General features: G+C 35.3%; 1 long non-coding RNA gene across 1 annotated transcript; it reads left to right on the top strand.

Annotated features, from left to right (window-relative positions):
• The first annotated feature begins 1,639 nt into the window (after window positions 1-1,639).
• Window positions 1,640-12,181, top strand: LOC125329537. The gene is made up of 3 exons (XR_007205200.1): window positions 1,640-1,697; window positions 4,850-5,003; window positions 11,494-12,181. It is a non-coding gene; the product is annotated as an uncharacterized LOC125329537 (long non-coding RNA).
• Window positions 12,182-20,263: the final 8,082 nt, after the last annotated feature.

Below are 20,263 nucleotides of genomic sequence, written 5' to 3'. Positions count from 1 at the left end.
GTAGACCCAGAGAAGAAGTTCATAATGAGTTTAGAAGAGTTTTTTCATCCTATTGGCTGTAGAATTTGCAAGGAAATGTAATAAAATTCCAGGTTCATTGCAGAGAGCTGAATTGTCATTGTGTAATCTCCCACTCCTACTCCTGGTCTTTTATTAATACCAAGGAGTTTCCAAATGAGGAGTTCACTCTGTCTTTACACAAGATAAATGAAGATAGCTCACTTGAAATATGGATCATCCTCTAAAGGAACTTCTCTTTGTATCTTGTTTATATAGGAACTATAGACAATTGAGTTTCAGAGTCTCAAGAGATGCAACAGAAGTGCAGCTCAAACTGGACTTCAGTACAATGCTCTGTGAAAATTGCTACTGCAAACTATGCACAAGGGGTGAGTGAACGTGGGTAGAGAGGTTAGCTTTATTTTAACCAGTTCAAGAACTGGGGGCATGGATTGCTAAAAACAGAAGGGTTAAAAAAAAGGGAAAATTTATTAAAGCTGGAGAAAGTTGACTTATAGAGAGGCATGACAAAAATGAACTTGTTCTGCATGGCCTCCCAAAGAAGAAGTGACTTAATTATGATCTAGAAGTACCAAAAAAAAAAAAAAAAAGCAAATAAAAGCTAAATGTCAAAAGATTATTTAAGCTAGCTAGCAGAAAAAAAAATTAAAAGTTCTGGCTGGAAGCTGAAACCAAACAAATTCAAATGAGAAATAAAGCACAATTTCACTGCAGAAGTAGTATTTAACCTTCAGAGCAAAAAGCCAAGGGCAGCGTGACTCTTCATCTCTCTGCCTTCAAATCAAGAGTAGATATTTTTCTGTAAGATGTTAAACATAAACTACTAAGCCGAGTAGAATTGAAAATGAAATCTAATGGCCTATGACATACAGGGTCAGAATAGATGATCTAATGGATCCTTCCTGTCTTGAGCTATATGAAAAAGTTAATGGAGCTGAACTGTTTTACACAGATGAAGAATCTGTCTTTCATGTCCATTACTCAGCACGTTTTTTCCTATTTTTTTCAACTGGTTTGCATAAGTAGATTGTAGAAATGGTTTTCCTTTGAAGATCTTATTCCATTTATTACTGTACTGAAACACAGATGGCTATCTCCTCACATTGAATTTATTTTTCAAGAATATTTCAATTTTCTGAAAGTATTAGTACCACCCTCATCACTATCTAATGCCAAACAAATACGCTCGGCAGTAGGGTCTTTGCTCTCAACATGTTTTTGTGTCTCTAATTAATTCAGATCTAATCATTCACTACATCTTCATTCCCATATTTCTCCTTCTCTGCATCTCTGAGGTTTTTGGTAATTAGAGGGTTGGAATTATGAATTCAGATAGTCTTTTGGGGTTTTTTTACCTTCTTTTTCTTGCCTCATCTTTAAGCAGAATTTTATTCTCACCTCTCTTCTTGCCCTAGAGGTCTCTACAACATCCCTAGTGCTGTCCTTATTATTTTTTCTATCTAGTAGCTTAATCCCAGATTGATTCATTATATTATGGTTATTCTCCAGTCATTTCTCTGAGGCTCACTATAGCAATTTTTCAGATCTGATTTTTCTCTTGATTCACACAGCTCTACTTTCCCCTCAGTCTCTTTCATGTTTTTGTCTTCCAGAAAGTCTGGAAGCCCTGTGTTTAGAATTAATATACTTTCTTGGGAATAAATCATGTTTCTCATGTAAGTACCACACTGCCATGCATTTGATTACCAGATGTTCATATTTTGAATATCATATTTCTTTAATGGCATCTCCAGAAACAGTATCCTGGTTACACACTGGATGTAGAGGCACCCCAAGAATATTTCATAACTCTGCTCATGGAAGATTATACTAAAATGTCTTTTATAGATTAGTTACATGTTGAATCAGCTGTCCCATTGTTAAGGAAGTCCTTTCTAAATATGGTTGGTTCTACTAGTTCTAAGCCTCAAGTCTTAATGCTACAGCTTAAGTAATTACGCAGTCTTTTTCTTTGTATGATAGTATGTCTAAAAAAGGGGGACTTGTTGTGACTATTCTGGTCAAGATCTGAACTTTATGAAGTACAGTGGGAATTCTAGTTATGAGTAGATGAATTTTCCATGAGTCACAGAACTAATGAGTCCTTTTAATTCAGTATCATAACTTTAATAGCGGGCAGTGTCAGAAGTTTGGTTGGAGAGTGAAATAGTTGTTCAAAAGGGAATTTTTTTTAAAACTTGTGAAGCACTGACTTACTTTTCAACATGAAGCTTATCTACTATTTATAAAGTAATGTTTCTCTTTTTGAGTCATTCTCTAACTTCTCCTAATGCCTTTTAGAAAAAGGATATTCCATTAATTGTATTCATCTTTGAAGTTTATGTAGAATGTAAGAACTGACATACATATCTCAAGCCCAAGTATATTAAAATTATTTCCTGTCTCCAAGAGTTTAGCAGGTATACCACTCCCCCAAAATCTATTTATTCTATATGACATGAGGAATTTTTTTATGATTTTTTACTGATTTTTCCTTACTGAAAACTCAATTATTTAAAATTGTAGCAGATTTAATTCTACTTCTACTCTTCTCTACAGCTGAATAATTTCAAAGCCTTGGTTCTCTGAGGTTTTAGGTTATATGTACTTTTAACATTTCTATCAATTGGCAAATTTACTTGTAAATGTGTATTAGGGATGAAAAATTTAGTAGCTAAGGCTTTCAAATAGTAAAACCTTTAACAGCATGGCAGCTTGGCTCTGGGGTAGAATTTGGACGAGCTGACTTAGAGAAATGACATTTCTAAGAAATTATTTGTTCTGGTCCTTCTTTTAGAATGTTTGGAATTGAAGAAAATTTTACCTTGTAAACTGACTGTCGAGTAGAAAGTAAACTGTAGATAAACTTTAGATGTGAGCTGGACCATTGTGGTTTCCTTTTAACGGCTAACACTTCATCAGTATCTTGCTTGTTATCAGTTAAATGGCTAACACTAGAACCTGGGGGGGAAGAAGACATCATTTTCCTGCCTCTAATATTGAAACTGCTTTCACTGTGCAGGATTTTAGATAGTGGGCTTCTTTTAATTTTTACTAAAAAGTCTACCGGTTTTGACATTTTAACCAAAATAAGGTCGTATACTAAAATGCTGGGGGAAATAGGTCTTGGTGGAAATGTTTTTGTGGAAATAAAAATAAATGTTGAATTAAAAATTACAATGTTAAGGAAAACTGTATACCTCTCAGAAAACACTGGCAACATGGACAGTTTTAATTAATTTAATTTGGGAGGGTGAGGGGGTAGTATTAGAGTGAAAACCCTGAAAATCCTTACATATATAGCGGCCATAGAGACAGAAAAAAAGTTACAAACCTTCAAAGTTCACCTAGACAAACATACTTGTTGGATGATGCAATCTAAGCTTATCTTCTTTCTCAGTGTTTTTGATACAACTGTAAATCTGAGAGGCTCAGGTATGCATGATACTTCGGTTGTTAAACACCATTTGCTTGGAAAACAATGTGGGAAATGTGCTAATTCCGTTGATAAGAAATAACACCAAAACCTGAAATCCTATATAAGGTGCTTATTCTCCAGTCATTTGTGTATGTAATTGTAAACATAAAGCAATGGTGAAATTATGCAGTGAAATATATGCTTAAAAGGAAACTCCACTGAACATTTACTAATAATTCTTAGCATTTGTTTTATTTTCTTAGTTATACTGGCTATCAAGATGATATTTTTACAGAATTGTGTGTCACAACCACAGGATCTTACTCCTTTTTGGTAACATTTTTCTTCCAGCTATCTCTTGGCTTTTTTTCCCAGGTGCACTACTTTGCATTTATCTATACAAAATTTTTTCCACTGTAGGAGTTTGCAGTCAACTCATTCTTCCACAAATCAGAGCAGTTCATGACTGTGAAGGCTCAATATTTGAAGCATGTGCTAGAAGAGTTTGCTTAGGAGTACAATTGTCTGGGAGAGTAGTAGAGTTCAGAGGCAGCTACTTTCTGCAGTAGGTTTTCCATCTCTGCCAATGGGCAGTCATACAGATTTTATATTTACTTTGGAGCAGTAACACTTGAAATGGAGTAAGTACCACGGGAATGCAGATGCAGAGCCTGAGATTCTGCATTTTTTTTTCTTTTTTAATTTAAAAAAACATACATGAAAAGTACTATTTTCAGCATTTTCTTTTCATTTATAGCAATTCTTCACCAGGATAATAAATACCGAATTATTTACTTCAGAGGATTGAGAGGATTACTTAGTTAATGTTTAAAAAGCACTTTGAAGATAAAAAGCACTATTGAGCTGCTTAAGACTTACTGAATAGTTAATTATCTAAAGGTCCCATTCTCCCCCCTACAGGTTATTTCTACATAGGGGAGAGTAAACTCTGAGCTCCATATCATGACTTTCAAAGCCAGGCGTTTTAAATCTTATTGGTTTCAAAATTTGGGGTTTTTTTCCAGTGGCCTGAATCTGATTCTTTTGAAGTCAATGGCAAAAGTCCAACACTGAAAAAAAGTCCACTAGAGCATAATGTAGCTGTTCAGAATAAACAAGTTGAAACTATGGTTAGAGCCTGTATCCATATTTACATTTTGTCTTAGTGTGTATATATGTGTATGTATAGATACACATATACACTCACATGTGCATAGGTAGGTATATGGACACACAGCGGATTGTGGGCAAATGAGATATGTTTTTAATTTGGGACTTTAAGCATGTGGGACTACTTTCTTCATGAAAAGAAGTTTTTAGAGGGACACACTGACCTTGCTGTGAACTTCCATGGGCAAAATGGATCTCATTGCAAGATCTGAACACAAAAGATGTATTCTTTTATAACAGGGGTAGGACAATATTAAGAAGTCTCCATAGATGCCTGTTCTCTGGACCACTCACAGCTGACACAGATACCTCGTACAAAGAAATGGAGATGAAGGAAACAGTTTTTGAACTCAACATTCGGAGTCAGCCCTTGTCCATGACAGACTCATTGAAGGTAATTACTAGTCATTCTTCCTTCAGTCTCTTAGCTGTTAGAACTACCATAAGCAATCAGTGTAAGGTAAATGTTACTCTCTGCTGAGGACAGGAATCTCCCTTTGAACTAGGTAGTCTGGAAAAAACTGTTGCACACAAATCAGATCTTGGCTGTAGAAGACATCAGTCCCCCAAACACCAATGCATATATTTAATTTTGCAAATATTAAATACCTCTTGATTCTGATATGACTGATGAGGACTTAGATGTTAAGTATTTCTTAATACTTGCATAATTACAGCCTAAACTTATCAATATATGCCATTTGAGAAAAAGTTGCGAGTTATATATTTAACTGAAGTTCATAATTGATTGCTCCCTAAGACAAAGAACAGTATGTCAACCTGAACTCATTTAAGTTTGACCTTTTAATGTGCTACAGCAGCATACTATCTTATGATTTTAGCTGTGTTGGCTCTTAAATCAGGGTCTAGATGTAAAAGGTCATACTGAATTCTTGAGCTGAATTTTTAACAAGGACAACTCTTAAGTTTTTTGTGATTAATACCAAGAACATGTAGGGATCATTAGAGGAAAGAGTAAAAGAGTGAGAAGAAATTTGATTAGCAAATTGCTTTCTGTATCCCCTATTCTGTTTGCAAACATACACTAATTGGATGACATGAAGCACAGCTAAAGAAGTTATGGATAAAACACAATGCTATGAAAAAAAAAATGAGTTGATCTTGCTAGTGTGTAAATCTTCATTTAAAAAAATAATGTTTGGCCCACGTGTGTCAGACATTTTCAAAGTGCAGAGGTATAAGTTTATGACTTTCTGCTTCTAAAATATTCCTCTCCCACAGGATCTCATGAAATATGTGTATGTTTACAGGAAATTGTGGAAATAGTGAGTCATCTTTTCAATAATTAACACAGGATAATTTCTTGAAAAACAAGATCAGCAGGGTTTTTTTATCCGGATTACAAAGAATTTTGGTTAGCTATTTTTTTTGGATATGCTCAAAACAAGGAGAATTTTCAAAGTAGTATCTAAGTGACATTTGCTCTTTGGCAATATACCTTTACCACCAGTTGCTCCAGTTCTCTAAACTGTAGCTGTGTATCTGTCAATAGAATCTTTTAAAACTTCATTTTCTCACTGATGTTCTATTTTCCAAATACTTTTGTATGTAAATGTTGCAAGATGCTCCTAACACATGGAAATAGCTCAGGTTTCTCCAGTTCAGTAGGGTATGGTGTTTTTCATAAATATGATTGGAGCAATTGAAGGCAAGTGCTGGTCAATGGCTTCTAAAAAGTGATCGGAACCTAAATTGTCCATTTTATCCTTAAACACTGCAAAAAGGTATGGAATGATGTCACACTAAATATTATGACTTTGCTGAGTTCAGTGTAAGTAGACAGAGCAACAAATAGGCTGTGTCAGAAAAATTTCACACATACACACTACTAACCGACCCTAGTAACCAGCTCAGTGAGTCAGCACGGTGAAGTCCAGGGTTATGTGACACTCTGATCAGTCTCTGTGCCAAGCCCTTGGGCAGAGGCTCAGCACCAATTCATAAGCAGTTCCACCTCAGGCACTCTGCTTCTACACTTGGCTGTCCACATAGTAACATTCTCCTCAACCCTAGCCTCTAGTACCAAGAGTCTTTATAGCCAAATATTGATGCAATCAGCTCTCAGCATGCCCTTCCATCAGTTTCAGGTACCATTCTCTGTCAGTTTTGATCCATGGTCCACACCAAGGCTCCTCTTTGTGTGTCAGATGTGGCTCATTAGTCTCAGGCCTTGTTTGCAGTGTCCTCTTGACCATGGCTCATTATAGTGAGTCATTCAGGCCTTGGTTAAGGCAAAGCCATGATGTTGCCATGTGAAATGAAGGACATTTTCTATAGCCCTCCACTCAAAGTAAGCATTTATTCCTGTCAGATGGTAGTTTGTGAAATTCTGGGATGGTTTTCTTCTTCATGTTTCTGCATACTTAATCTAAGAGCTGCCTGTGGATGGTCTAGTCCATGATGTAAATTACAAGACCTATTTGGGTTCCTCCAGTTCACATCTGAAACCAGAGCTCCAGGGGAAACAGGAATAACATATGAACAATATAGAGGGGATGTAATTTTTCCTTGGCTGCATCTCCTGTTGCAGGAACTGCAAGAAGAAAGGGTATAGAGTCACCAGAACACATAAAATGGAACCCCAGGATATTGTTATAATGATGTAGAAATATAATGAACTTTTTCAAGTATTTCTTATAGGCAGCCCTGTAGAACCTAATGTTATTTTCATAATGAAGAAAATTCAGGAGCTTTATTGCTAAAAAATAGAGCAAGTTCTTGCAAACAGGACATGATGTCCAGCGTAATGAGTATGCTAAATGAATAGCCACAGGATACAGAAATTGTTCTACAAGTCTTCTCCATTAATCTTTTAAGAAAATGAGAATCTGCTACAACATTGGAATTTTGTTTTGGTACTTTCTAATTTAAAGCTTATTGTAGTCTTCATTTCTTTTGGAGCCTGCAAATGGTAGCTAATGAAATTTGACCTCACAGAGAGAGAGTAAAATAAATAATATCAGTACTCATCAATTAAAAAAGCAAAACCTATCAGCACACATTTCAAATGTATGTAAAGAATACATTTCTGAACTGCAGAAGTATTTTAAATTCATGCAGTGACCTGTATGACCTTTTTATCAACATACCCCATATGAATAATGCAGCCATCCCAAATCCATGCCATTAAAAATTGTAATAGTTGTCTGACATGCACAAGCAATGTTACACCAGGGAACTATTTGGCCCAGAGCATTCCATTAAAAGTGAGTTTCAAATGTATATATTAGAATGAAACATCAGCTATAATGAAAAAGGAAGCAGAACAGAGTGGGCTTTGGGTATTAGTGTGCATTTTCTTTTAGAAAAAATTTTGCCGTGCTTGTACCATACCTAATGCCATTCTGTATTTGAAGTAAAATCAATCCAAGTTTTATTTTGCTTTTAAAATTCTCCTATGAAATATATAAGGCAATCAATGTGCTGTGCTCTAGAGAGATGGTAGTATTATTTGAGTTGCTATTGCTATTTAATATTTAGTTTTCAATAAAGTGTTGACTGTAGTCCATTGTATTAGCTACCATACAAGTACTGAGGAAAATGTGGTCCCCAATCTAAAGTTCAGCATTTCTGTTTGAATTATGAAGCTTTGGTAAGATTAGAAAAAGACAGGTAAAACACAATAGAGAGGACTGGTTATTATTTGTTCCTCATATATTATCCTGAACATTCAGAGATTGATCAGTCCACCATCTTCGCATTCTTGTATCAGTTCATGTAACAGGATGCCAAACCTTAGGATACCTAAGAAAGCATCCTGTTGCAATTAGTGGGGTTTTTTTAAGTGATTCTAAAGACCTTTGACACTACACAGTAGAGTACTGGACATTACACAGCTTTGAAGGATTTTCTTCCTAACACTGCAGAGTTCAGGCCTTCCCTTTAGCAGTGAGGAATTCAGTCATGGTGAGAAGAAGACTGAAAAACTGTTTCTGAGTTTTCTATCAAGCACACAATCTATCTCCACAGACATCCTTGACATGACAAGTGTATTCCAAAGTGTATCAGAGGTAAAGCAACAGTGGATCAATGATAGGAGAAGGTCATTTAAGACTTTAAAAATCCTGAACACACTCTGGGTTGACCGAAGGCTGCAGGTGAAAGTTCTTTTAGTGTATTTATGTAACTTTAGTGGGGCTACTAGTGAGGAAAGTGGTTTTCCCTGACGCCAGAAGCACATGAAAATGTTAAAGCTTCTGTGAAAGTACTGGGAGGTAGACTTATTCCCAAAAGACAATACATGTAGCCTTTGGATTCCTACATCTATAAAGCCATTGTGGATAAAATGTACACTGGCATTCCTGAATCTCAAATATTATCGATAAATTTATTCCAGAAAATGAATACCTATATTTATGCACTGCTCCCCACTGTAAGGTGTTTTTTAATAGGAAGCAGCCAATGCTTCAAAACTTGCCAGCTTTCAGGACATTTGTGTTAGAGTTGATGTCTTTGTTCATGTCCTGTGATTACTTTTATGCAACCTCACAGTTGTATGTTAAGACTAAATTTTTAGTCCACTTGTTCGGCATTGACTAAAACAAAATTATTTTTCATTTTCCTGCTTCATTCTTCAAACTGGAACATAATAAACAATTTCTTAGGATTCTGAGAGAAAAGGGCAGATTTTGTATAACAGAACAACACAAATTTTTAATATTTCAGATTAATGTGGTAAACATCAGATTTCAGCCTATAGTTAATTCTGTAACAAAGTGGTAAACAGGGATTTGGAAGAGAAGTACTGAGAGGTCTAACATTTTAATAGTGTTGAATTTTCCATCATATGTAATTACTGTATTTGCAAGAGCATTTCCCAACACAGAGAAGGGCTATACTTAGTAAGAGGCAGCCTGTTACCCTGCCTCATTTTTCAGCATTCCTGCTTATCTTGGAGGTCATTTTTAATGACTATGTACAAGTACCTGAAAAATCAGGCACATAAATTAACTACTAGTTAAGGTAATACAAAAAAAAAAAAAAAAGAAAAATGTAATTACTAGTTTCTATATATAAGTCCACTCATTGTCATGTGGGATGGGTGCATGTTTGTCTCATGCATGTTTATCACGTAGCAATTACTGAGGCACAAAAGAAAAGTGACGTTTTCATTGTGCTGCAGTCCTGAAACTGCATGGAACATGAAGCAAAAGAACCTGCTCTCAAATTTACATGTCAGTGCTTACTGTTGAAAGAACGATATCACGATTTAATATAGCAAGTGCTTAATTATTTCTGTGTAACATTTCCCCACATTTAATATTACTGTCTGTCTGGAGTGGCTGTTGACCTAGTTTTCAATTAATTGCAGTGAGAATAAAAAAATGCCTTTAAAGCAGTGATTTTTTTTCCACTGGATTACCCATGACAACTGAAATGGTGAATTCATAACTGATAAACTTTGTTGCCACCATCAATAGTGAACTTGACATTATTACACAAAATCTTACAAAACACTAATGGCATCAGAAAATATACAGAATGTGGAGAATATTCTGTGATTCTGTGAACAACCAGTATGCCTCTCCAGTAGATAGCATTTTAATATTTCTTTGAATATTTCACGTAGGTTTAATCTTTGTTCAAAATTTAACTGCTGGAGTAGAACAAAAAGAGGACAACATGGTAGTGACAATGTCCCTTTCATATAACAAGCTTTGGTTCAATTCTTCAGTTATCTTTTATTTTAACTCATTTATCTTAATCTTATTTATCTTAACTCCCACTGAAACCCAGGAGAATCTAAATTCCTCTGTAAATATGATGCCTAGAAGTCAGAACCCTACTCAAAAATATTTAAGACCTAAAACTGAGGTTCTCTGCTGCCTGAGGGGATTCAAGCCCAGTATTCTCAGAGACTGAGCTGGTCCTGCCTACATCCAGAGTCAAAATACCACTCTCCCATATATAGAATTTTGCTACCATCAGATGATATAATGATTTTATAACTGTATTTGTTTCATCAATTTTATTATGGATTCAAGGATTTTAATGCTAATAAGACGCACAGATGGAAACTAAAGTCAACAGATGGTAAATACTCCCAAGTACCTGTGACCTCTCTGTTGTGCATCCAAGCATAATTCCTTCTACTTTTTTTACTTTTTTTAATGTTTTTACTTTTTTCCCCAGAAACACCTCTCAAAGTAAACATTAAAAGAACAAATGGCTAGCAATTAGGTTGTTGCTGACACGTCAGAATACAAGATGACTGCGTATAATTTAAATAGCATGCAGACTGTAACTTACAACATTAGAGACATTTACTGTATGATTTTTTTCAGCACTGTAATAGCTATGGACTGTATTCAGCACTTGCTGGTAAAATTAGCCTCAGCTAACTGTATGTTATTTGTCTGTCTCTATTTCATTATTCACCACCATTTTTTGTTGATATCTACACTGTTAGCACCGTGTGAATCACCTTAAAGCAATTTAATCAGCCAAGTTCTCCTGTCATTTAATCCTGGTCAATTTAGGCTGCCCTGGTATTAAGTGAATGCATAATGTAGCTCAATGGATGAAAATTAAAGGAGATCATGTTGTTATACAAATTTCACTCTTATTATTTGGATTTCAAGTTGGTTGTGCTTTAGTAGGTTTTCCATCCTGCATAGCTCACTTTGGTGACAAGGGGTAACAATGGCCATAGTAGCTGTTAGTGTGATACAACTCACAGATACCACCCTCTGCTGTCAGACCAGTTATTATTCCCCATAAAACTACTTTTAAGTATGCAAGTCAAGCTTGACAATATTGTCATGGTCAGCCATGGACAGTCCTTTATATGCAAATACGTAAGAAATATTCTGGATTTTTATTAAAAAAAAAAAAATAATCTGTATTTTTCTTTTTATTCACAGTGTTTTCCATACTGCTGGATAACAGAAGGGCAGAAGACAGAAATATATGAGAAGATCAAGGAAGATGCAACATGGGCTAGAATTCTGTACAGGCTGGTAAAATTATAAGGTCTCATATGATTAAACTTGTATGTAAGAATTTATTCGCTAATGTGAGAGGTTTCTGTGAATTTGTTTCCAAAGCTCTCAGTCAGCTTTTGGCATTAGGCAGAGAACCAGCACCTTCATTGCATTTTTGTGATCACATATCAGGGCCCAGGATATTAAAGTAATTTTGTAGGGCTTGCCAGTATCTTTAAGAACTCACTTCTGGTAGTTTTTTGTAAACAGGAGAGAAAACTATCCATCTAATTTATTTTCATGTCAGTCTTTTTTGCACAGATAATCCTCTCTGCTTAAGGTCTTTGTGATTTTTCTTTTTAATAGTTAATCTTAGCCCTTCTGACCTCTCTGCTCCATATAAATACAAGTGCAAGACTTAATGTTTATTTTCATGACAGGAAGGGCAGAATTCTCTTCACTTAAGAGTGATGATTTTTACCTCTATGCCTTAACATGCATTAGCAAAGAAAATAATGTTTAGAAGGAGAAAAAAGAATGAGGAAGATCTGTATTATGCTATTGATTCTTCAGCTCCAGATGGTACAATACTGCAAATCATGCTAACTCAGATGACAAATCTCAAAAGGAAGCACAGAGACAGATGTGATGCATACCAAGAACAAGGGTACAGGCCACAGAAACTGGAGTCACAAGTAGATATTGTCCATAATTTCCTCAGGTATCCTCACAGTTTACTAGGAAGTCATTATGTAGCTAGAAGCAGAAAGGCACTTGCTTCTCCCCAGTGCCTTTTCTGTTTGACAGTTCCTAGAAGGGGAAATCTGGTGTCTCTGAATAACACATCTAGGATAAGGTTTATTGCAGTTATCCATGAGCACTATCAAAATACAAGATATCTGTAGGTTTCGAAAGATGTATTGCATGTAGAAGCTGATTTGTATCTTACGCACATAAATTTAAAGATAAATGATGCTTCTCCCCTACGTGGAAAAGACTTTGGAAACTTTGGAGCTGCAGTTACTGGAGCTGCCATCCTTCACTCTGAAGGCAGCTAAATGAAGTCACATGTCTAACAATACAGATATACTGCTGAGAAGCAGCCAGAGTGAGAAGAGAGTTTGCTGACAGGAAATGAATAGCAGGAGAAGGGTAAAAAATCCCAGGCTGCACTAATGGTCCTCAAATAATCTTGTGTGAAGCAGAAACACTGTAAGTTAGAATTCTGAACTTTGAGGTTTTTTAGCTGTACAATATTAGAAAACTTTAGAGCATTTTGTGGAAAGCAATAGAGGTGTTCCATAACTGATCTTTTAAAAAAAATTATAACGTTGGATTCTTCTTACACAAAATGCTTCAGATTTTATATCCACACTTTTACATTTTATATTTTGAAATTTCAATTCAACAAAACCAAGTAATATCAAAACAGCCAAGTATTTTAAACATTATGTATATCAAAATCAAAACGCATTTTTGTCTCTGAAAAGAGCACATTTGGGGAAGGATAAAAATGCAAATATTTTCATCAGTTTTTCCCAGAATTGATAGAAAATGTATTTTTTATGTCTGCATAGACAGTCTTATTCCAGTCTTATGTGTTTATGTGACCAGATCAGCTTTGGAGGTTATAATGTTGTCAGAATATATATACACACACAGAATACTTGAGCACCAATATATATAACTGCCATGACTTTATCATCACATACCTTTTCTACTCTTTCCACCATATACAGATTTTTATCAGAAGATTTTTTATTATTTTTTAGTTCATTGGTAGAAGTACTGAGTAGCTTCAGGATTTATACTGACATCAAGAATATCATCAGAAAGGTGTTTTTCTAGTCCTTCAATTAGTAACTTTTTTCTATTTAGTGTAAGTGCATCTGTTCAGTTATTTTTATCAAATTCTGTTGAAGAATGAAATCACTTTGACAAGACAGAATATATTGTACATTTGCTACCTCATCTCTAGCAATTCCACATTTTTTATGTGAAAATGTCTTCTTTTCCCTCCTAATATGATACAATCTAATATATAATGTAATACAATTAAAATATCATCCCTATTTTCCTTTGTTCAGCCATACATTTTCCTAATGTCTTATCAGTAAACTCCAAGTTGGTTTCTACTGCTAGTAAACATTTTCTTTTCCTATTTCTGATATATTGACTTACATTAAAAATTGCTGCTTTCAGGTACCATGAACTTTCATCAAAACTGAAGCCATAGTTAAAGGAACTATTTCTGTGTTGATTATTTTGGCCTTCCACTATCTTATGTTACGGATCTTGTAATTTAATAAATTTTCACTGACTTGTTCTGTGTAGTCGCTTCATGAATAATTTCCAGCATCTTAGGAAAGTTGCCACCAAGGATGTAAAAGCATGGATTAGACAGCCTTCTTTCCCACATCAACCCTGCCCAACACAGCGTGGTTTCTCTGTCACATGGCAGGGGAGAAGCTGCATCCTGTTCTTTGTCTTGTTTTTAATAAAACCAGATGATGATAATTATTCCCCAGGCAACCATTTGATTACTATCTTGAGAGTAATCCATTTTAATCCATTATTTTGAGGGCCAAAATGGTTACGTGTTGGGTAAAGTTTTGTTGGTTTTTGTTTGTTTGTTTGTGGTGTTTGTTGTTGTTTGTTTGTTTTAAATATTTTGTTTTAAATATTTCTTTATCACCACATACACAAAACTTCAAATGTATAGCTTCTATGTTATGTAAAAACAGTTTTTCTTCCGTATTGGAACACATTATTGACATGCATTTTGAAAGAAACTCATCTGACTTTCTGATCTGATAGTCTGTAACAGATTCCTACTTTGGCATTGTTAACATTTTCATCTAGATGCATGCAAAGCCTGTACTTCTGATTTACCAGGACTTCTAAAAGAGAGACATGTAGAACGCTGAATACATACAACATCTTTTAAGTGGTCTATCTTTTTTCAATATGCAATAACCAGCTATATTAGTGTTCAAGCCATGAATCATCACATCAAGTCTCAGGAATGCCAGTTATGTTCAATTTCTTTTCCACAATGAGAATTTCTCATTCCTTTTATTATGGAGTTATTGTGAATTCTCTTAGGATTTGTATATAAGTGACTGAAAAAGGTGGTCTTTTACTTTGTGGGTTTTGGGATTTTTTCACATCAGTTCAGTTTATTGATGAGGGTGCAGATTTAAATCTAGTACAGTGATAACCAAGCTAGCTGTAAATGGGCTATCTTGGGTGTCAACAGCTACTAAGTTGCTGCAGCATAAAATTCAGCTTAGGCTAGTATACTCAGATATTGTCTGAGCTCACCTGAAATTGGGATTGTATTCTGTTTGCCTCCTTACTTCATAACATTGCTTATTTAGTTCCCTCTCATCTGGTTGAATCATCTCACAAGAATGTGACCCACAAACTTGTTCTTTCTGCTTCACACTAGTTTCCCAATTAACAGTAAAATTTCCATACTTTCACTGCTAGAAAATCTTTCCCAATGTGGAATACATATCCTCTCCCCTTCATGATGTAATTTTCAAAGACATTTCAATTACTTATAGTTCAGATCAGTTCAGAAACCTCTGAAGATGGGGATTCCCAGCACTGATAGGTCACTAAAACAGTGAAAGGGACCAGGGTTTATGAAACAATGCAACAATGCATTGATGTGCAGTGATATTTGGAAATCATGCACTAACCTTTTAAAAAATGTACACAGGGCTTAAAACAAAACAAGCAAAAAATCTAAAGTCTCTCACACTTAGACCTTCTCTTGAAATGTATATCACATTTTTCCTGTTACAACATTCACTTCCAAAGCTCTCTAACGGCTTCATTCTCATTTTAAACAAGAGGGACAGATGGTACTTGCCCTGAGGCCAAACATACCTTCTATGTCTTGTCACTTCTTTGGTTTTAATGTGCCTTTTAAGAGAATGATACCTTTTTCAAAGCAGCAGCAAAGACATTAATGCATTTTTCAAAGCCCCTCAGTTCCTGTAATTTACCCTTTGCTTTTCACTACCTTTATGGGTAGACTGATGGTCAATGTGCCCACTTCATGGCGATCTCTTTCACTTTTCATTCACATCTCATTAGTAGGGTAGGAAAGGCAGTGAATTTGTTTTCTCAGTGTAGTTGAAATAATTATCAACCTACTCTGATGCCAAAAATAAGTGAAGCAATTCAGAATCAATTATGTTGCAGAAGACTTCTGAGATCATCAAGTCACACCTATGACTGAACGTCACCTTGTCAATTAGACCATGGCATTATGTGACATGTCCGGTCTCAAACACCTCCAGGGGCAGTGACTCCGCACCTCCCCAGCTGTCCATTCCAATGTTTAATCACCCTTTCTGTGATGAAATTCCTAAATTCCTCCTGCTGTCCACCTAAATCTCCCCTGGCGCAGCTTGAGGCCATTTTTCCTCATCCTATCATTAGTTGCCTGGGAGAAGAGGCCAACTCTGCAAAAGGAACTCTCATATTCTGACAAGAACCATAAAAAATAATATTTGATATGTTCTGTTTACTTTGTTGTGCAATTAAGACCATACAGGATGGCAAATGGAAACTGATCTCAAACAGCACTTGATATTCCTCACTCATAATTATTTCATTGTTCTGAAAACTTCACTATCTTCCTATCAATCCTCCAGCCCTATGCATCAAGTTTTACAGGGTATCCTCAGGTACAGTTTAGAGTTTCAGCTGCAATTGCTCTGATGTTGTCTGCAGTGTCCAGTTCTAAGATAGTCCATGTCTGCTATCATATTTTCAGCCAGTGCCATCATGTTTTTCTTTCCCTAGCTGTCCTATACAAAACCCACTGAAGTCAGTGGAAGGGTTGTAATTGTCTTTGGTGGGCTTTCATTGTCCACAGCCAGTCTCTCCTCTCGCTATGGGCCTGTATTAGAAAAACTGAGTTATTCTAATACAAAGAAATACCTTGGAAACAAAACAGAGAAATATCTGTGGTCAAATACTACAAAAGCTTATTTGACCAGTACTGCATATTCTCAATCAAAAAACTGTTTTCACTCTGAAGACCTACCAGTTTACCAGACAAGCAAATGAAGGCAGTGGATTAATTTATTATTCGTACAATGGTTTATGCTAATTTAAATCCACTTTATTGGTGCCCTTTGCTCAAGTTCAGAGGAGAAATAAAAAGTTTTGAAGAATAATGATTAGTTTCTTATATTATCTGTTTCTCTTTAGAGTTCTAGTAAGCCAAAGTAAAAGATGTTATTGAAATAAAGCTCAATCAGAAGAAAGCATTGGATTGCCTTGCCCTGTCCAGGTAGGTAAAGGGCCCTGGAGATCTTGCAACACCAAGTTCACCAAGGTGAGTGTAGTTCTGTGGCATTTTTCTCTGGACTAAACTTGATTGGCTCTTGAGGCAACATATTTTTGTATTTTAAAGCATTTAGAACTTTTTTTAGATACTTGGGAATGCATGATTTTTAACTCTACTATTGTTTTTTAAGACCCTCAAAGGTCACATCTATTTTGCAGTCAGAGCAACTCTGCAGGGAATCTTATCTCTGACATATGCCAAATTTTGCAGAATCTCAGCCACCTAATTGCACATCATGTACAGTGACTTTTAAGGAGTGTTTTTAGAGCTTCAAGACTGCTATTAACCTTTAAAAAGTACTCAATCCATTTGTTGTGTCACTGCCTATCACCTGTTTAATTTTGGTCGTGTATGATTGTTAAGTTAGAAAATACATATAAAAAAAGAAACAACCAACAAACAACAAAACACCAAACAAACAAAAAAACCACCAACACAACCCCCCTGCTTGACTAATTCCTTTGTGTGGTCAGAAAAATCTGCACCACCCATATTCAGGTGAATATTGAGGAGAATATCTCCTCTCTAAACAATCATGTTTTATGGCTCATACAAGGCACATCTCTGGCTTAATTGCAATGCCATCTTTTACGTGAATTTCAAAGATATTAGCCCCTTCATGTAGTATTTCTTTAGAAACCTCTTGCATGGCCTCTTCTAGTGCTGAATATTAACTTGTAGGACCAAATTTTATATGAAGATTCAAGCTATCATATTGATTTTGTCTCTGTGTATAAAGTGCTGAAATATACATTTAGTTCTGAAGAATCTTCACTGGGACTAAAAGGAGTACATAGTAGATATTGAAATTCAATGGCAACTGAGTTCTTCATTCACAGAATTATATGTAAAGGTCTCTGCCAGTATCTTTCCTGTGCTTTTGATAAATTCAGGAATTGAACTTCAAAATGTGACAAGGTCTTATTACTGCAATTTATACTTTTAGGAAAATTACACATGCATATAAATTTTATTTGTATAAAATAATAACAAGGAGTTGATAAACTACTACATTTTCCAACTTGTTTAAACTGGCTTCCTTTTTGCCCATTTTCTGCAAAACTGAAATTACTGTAGATTTCAAACATTGAATCATTCCTCTTTATACTAGAGGTCAGTGCTTGAGACAGATTCCTTAACCTAAAACTTGCCTATCAAAAATTATAGACTCCTCCAAATTCATGAAATCAAGAAATGTTTACATGGAATATGATTGAAAAAACTGATCCCAGCCACAATATGAAGACTTTGTATTTAAAACAAAGGAAAGATGGATGTATCATTTGGGTTACTCGTACCCCAAACAACTCAACAGAAACATCTGCCAGAATTAGCATCTAAGAAACTTGCATGGCTCAAATAAGAATGTTTTATCTACATTAATGTTTCCTTAGCTTTGTGCATGACAATCAATCAAACCAGATTTTTTGGGGTTTTTGTCCATCATGGATAGACAGATTTTTTTTAAAAATTCTGTATTTAACAGGAATAGAAATATTTCAAGTGTTTGCAATTTGCTTTTGTTATTATTAATCCCTAAATACTTACCCTCCATTAAATGAAACAGAATAACTTTAAGGTTTCCTGTGCTAATATTTGTTTTCATAAAGGTACGATTTGGAGAAAAAACCTGCATGTAATTCCTTGTGGGACTCAATGTGTTTATGTAAATACATGGACTATAGACTAACAGACTGCATTGCTCTTCCTGACTCCTTCAGTGACTGAGACATTGTGGAAAAAATGTTACCTATTCTTTTTCCTAAAAAATGTTATGTAATTCACTAGGATCAGTTAGGACAAACTTTAATTTGAAATGTATGAAAACTGTCTAGTACATACACCACTTCATAGTCAGTTCTTCCTAACAGCATTTAGGATTTCCCAGTGGTATCTGATTTGTAAAAAGTCCTTCTATGTACAGCATTTTTAGTTTTGCAGAAGCAGAGTATTTTCCATGTTGTATCCTGCAGACATGAACAGAGTTCATAGGCAGGAAATTGTACTGTGCAGAAATGTGAAGATGATGAATGTTTTTTATGCGCTGTTCATGCTTGGTTTAAGATTAATTTATTCAGACTGAAATGCTTTTCAGTTCATGATTTCATTTTAGAGTGATGAAAAAGAAAGATCTTTCCTTTTTAAGGCCCCCTGCCAAAAGAATAACTGCAAGGGCAAAGGGTGACATGATATGGTTAATAAATATCCCTGTATGTGTGAATACTGAACATCTTCAAAGGCACACAGAAAAATCCACATTAAAGATCAAGTCTACCTAGATTCTCCCAGTTGCTGTATCTGGTAATGAGAAGTCTGAAGTTTTAATCCGTCCTGAGAACAACTGAAGTCTTTTCCTTCCACTTCCAATGAAACAGTAATGGAAAATGCTTTCTTTAAGCTCACCCTGCTGCCTAACCATCTTTTTCTTTTCACCATCTGTTGGTAGCACTGCAGTGATGTGTCTGTATCACAAACACCGAGTTGTTCTTTCTCTTTAGAGTGGTAAGGAGCACTTTTGCCTCTTTAGCAGGAGCACTACCTGACCCTCAGTAACAGAAACTGTACAAAGATTCTTTCACTACAGGAATACCTTAGCATTGTGAAAGTAACTATGAAAGCCATATTTTGTGCTGTACAATCTGATTCTGTCATGTGACTCTGGCAGCTATTCCTGAATTAAATGTAAAACCTACCCCAAGTGCATTTTGTTGAAATAGCATTTGGCATTTAAATAGTCAAGATAAGTGTCCAGAGGTGTTTCTGTTCCTGACATTTTTTACTTTTGGACTGATTTTTTTTTCCAAAGTAATTTAATTGTTAAATCACCTTTAATTCCCATATTCAAATTGTATCGTTCTTCAGAAAAGTGGGAATGATTCTACAGTTTCTATGCTTGAAAGACACCTCTCTTTATATTTTATTGTTTTCATTTTTTATTCACACAAATATAAGCCTATAGTATTTCAGATGTATGTACTTCTGGAAAAAATTAATTGAAAAAATTAATAGCTCTTTATTGGCTTGCTGTTTCTTAAGGAACACAATACCATACGTTTACATTGCAGGAGCTAATAAATCATGGCAAATTCCTCAAGGCATTATCAAACTGTGTGAATTTGTGTATCTGATCAAATATTTATTAGTTGCAGTCTCTTCCTACACTGATTTTTCTTTTCATTTATTGCTCTAGGCCTTACTGCAGAACTCTTAGGTGATACTCAGGGGCATATGCCCCCAAAAGAAAGGCAATCGTTATGAAATAACCAGCTTCAAAACAACAGCCTTTGTGAATTTTAATTTTTGTGGGGAATATTTTTTTAAAATTAACTGACACACTAT

This window comes from Corvus hawaiiensis, chromosome 8, assembly GCF_020740725.1.
Source record: "Corvus hawaiiensis isolate bCorHaw1 chromosome 8, bCorHaw1.pri.cur, whole genome shotgun sequence".
Classification (NCBI taxonomy): Eukaryota; Metazoa; Chordata; class Aves; order Passeriformes; family Corvidae; genus Corvus; species Corvus hawaiiensis.
This window is presented reverse-complemented; position numbering and strand designations above follow the sequence as displayed.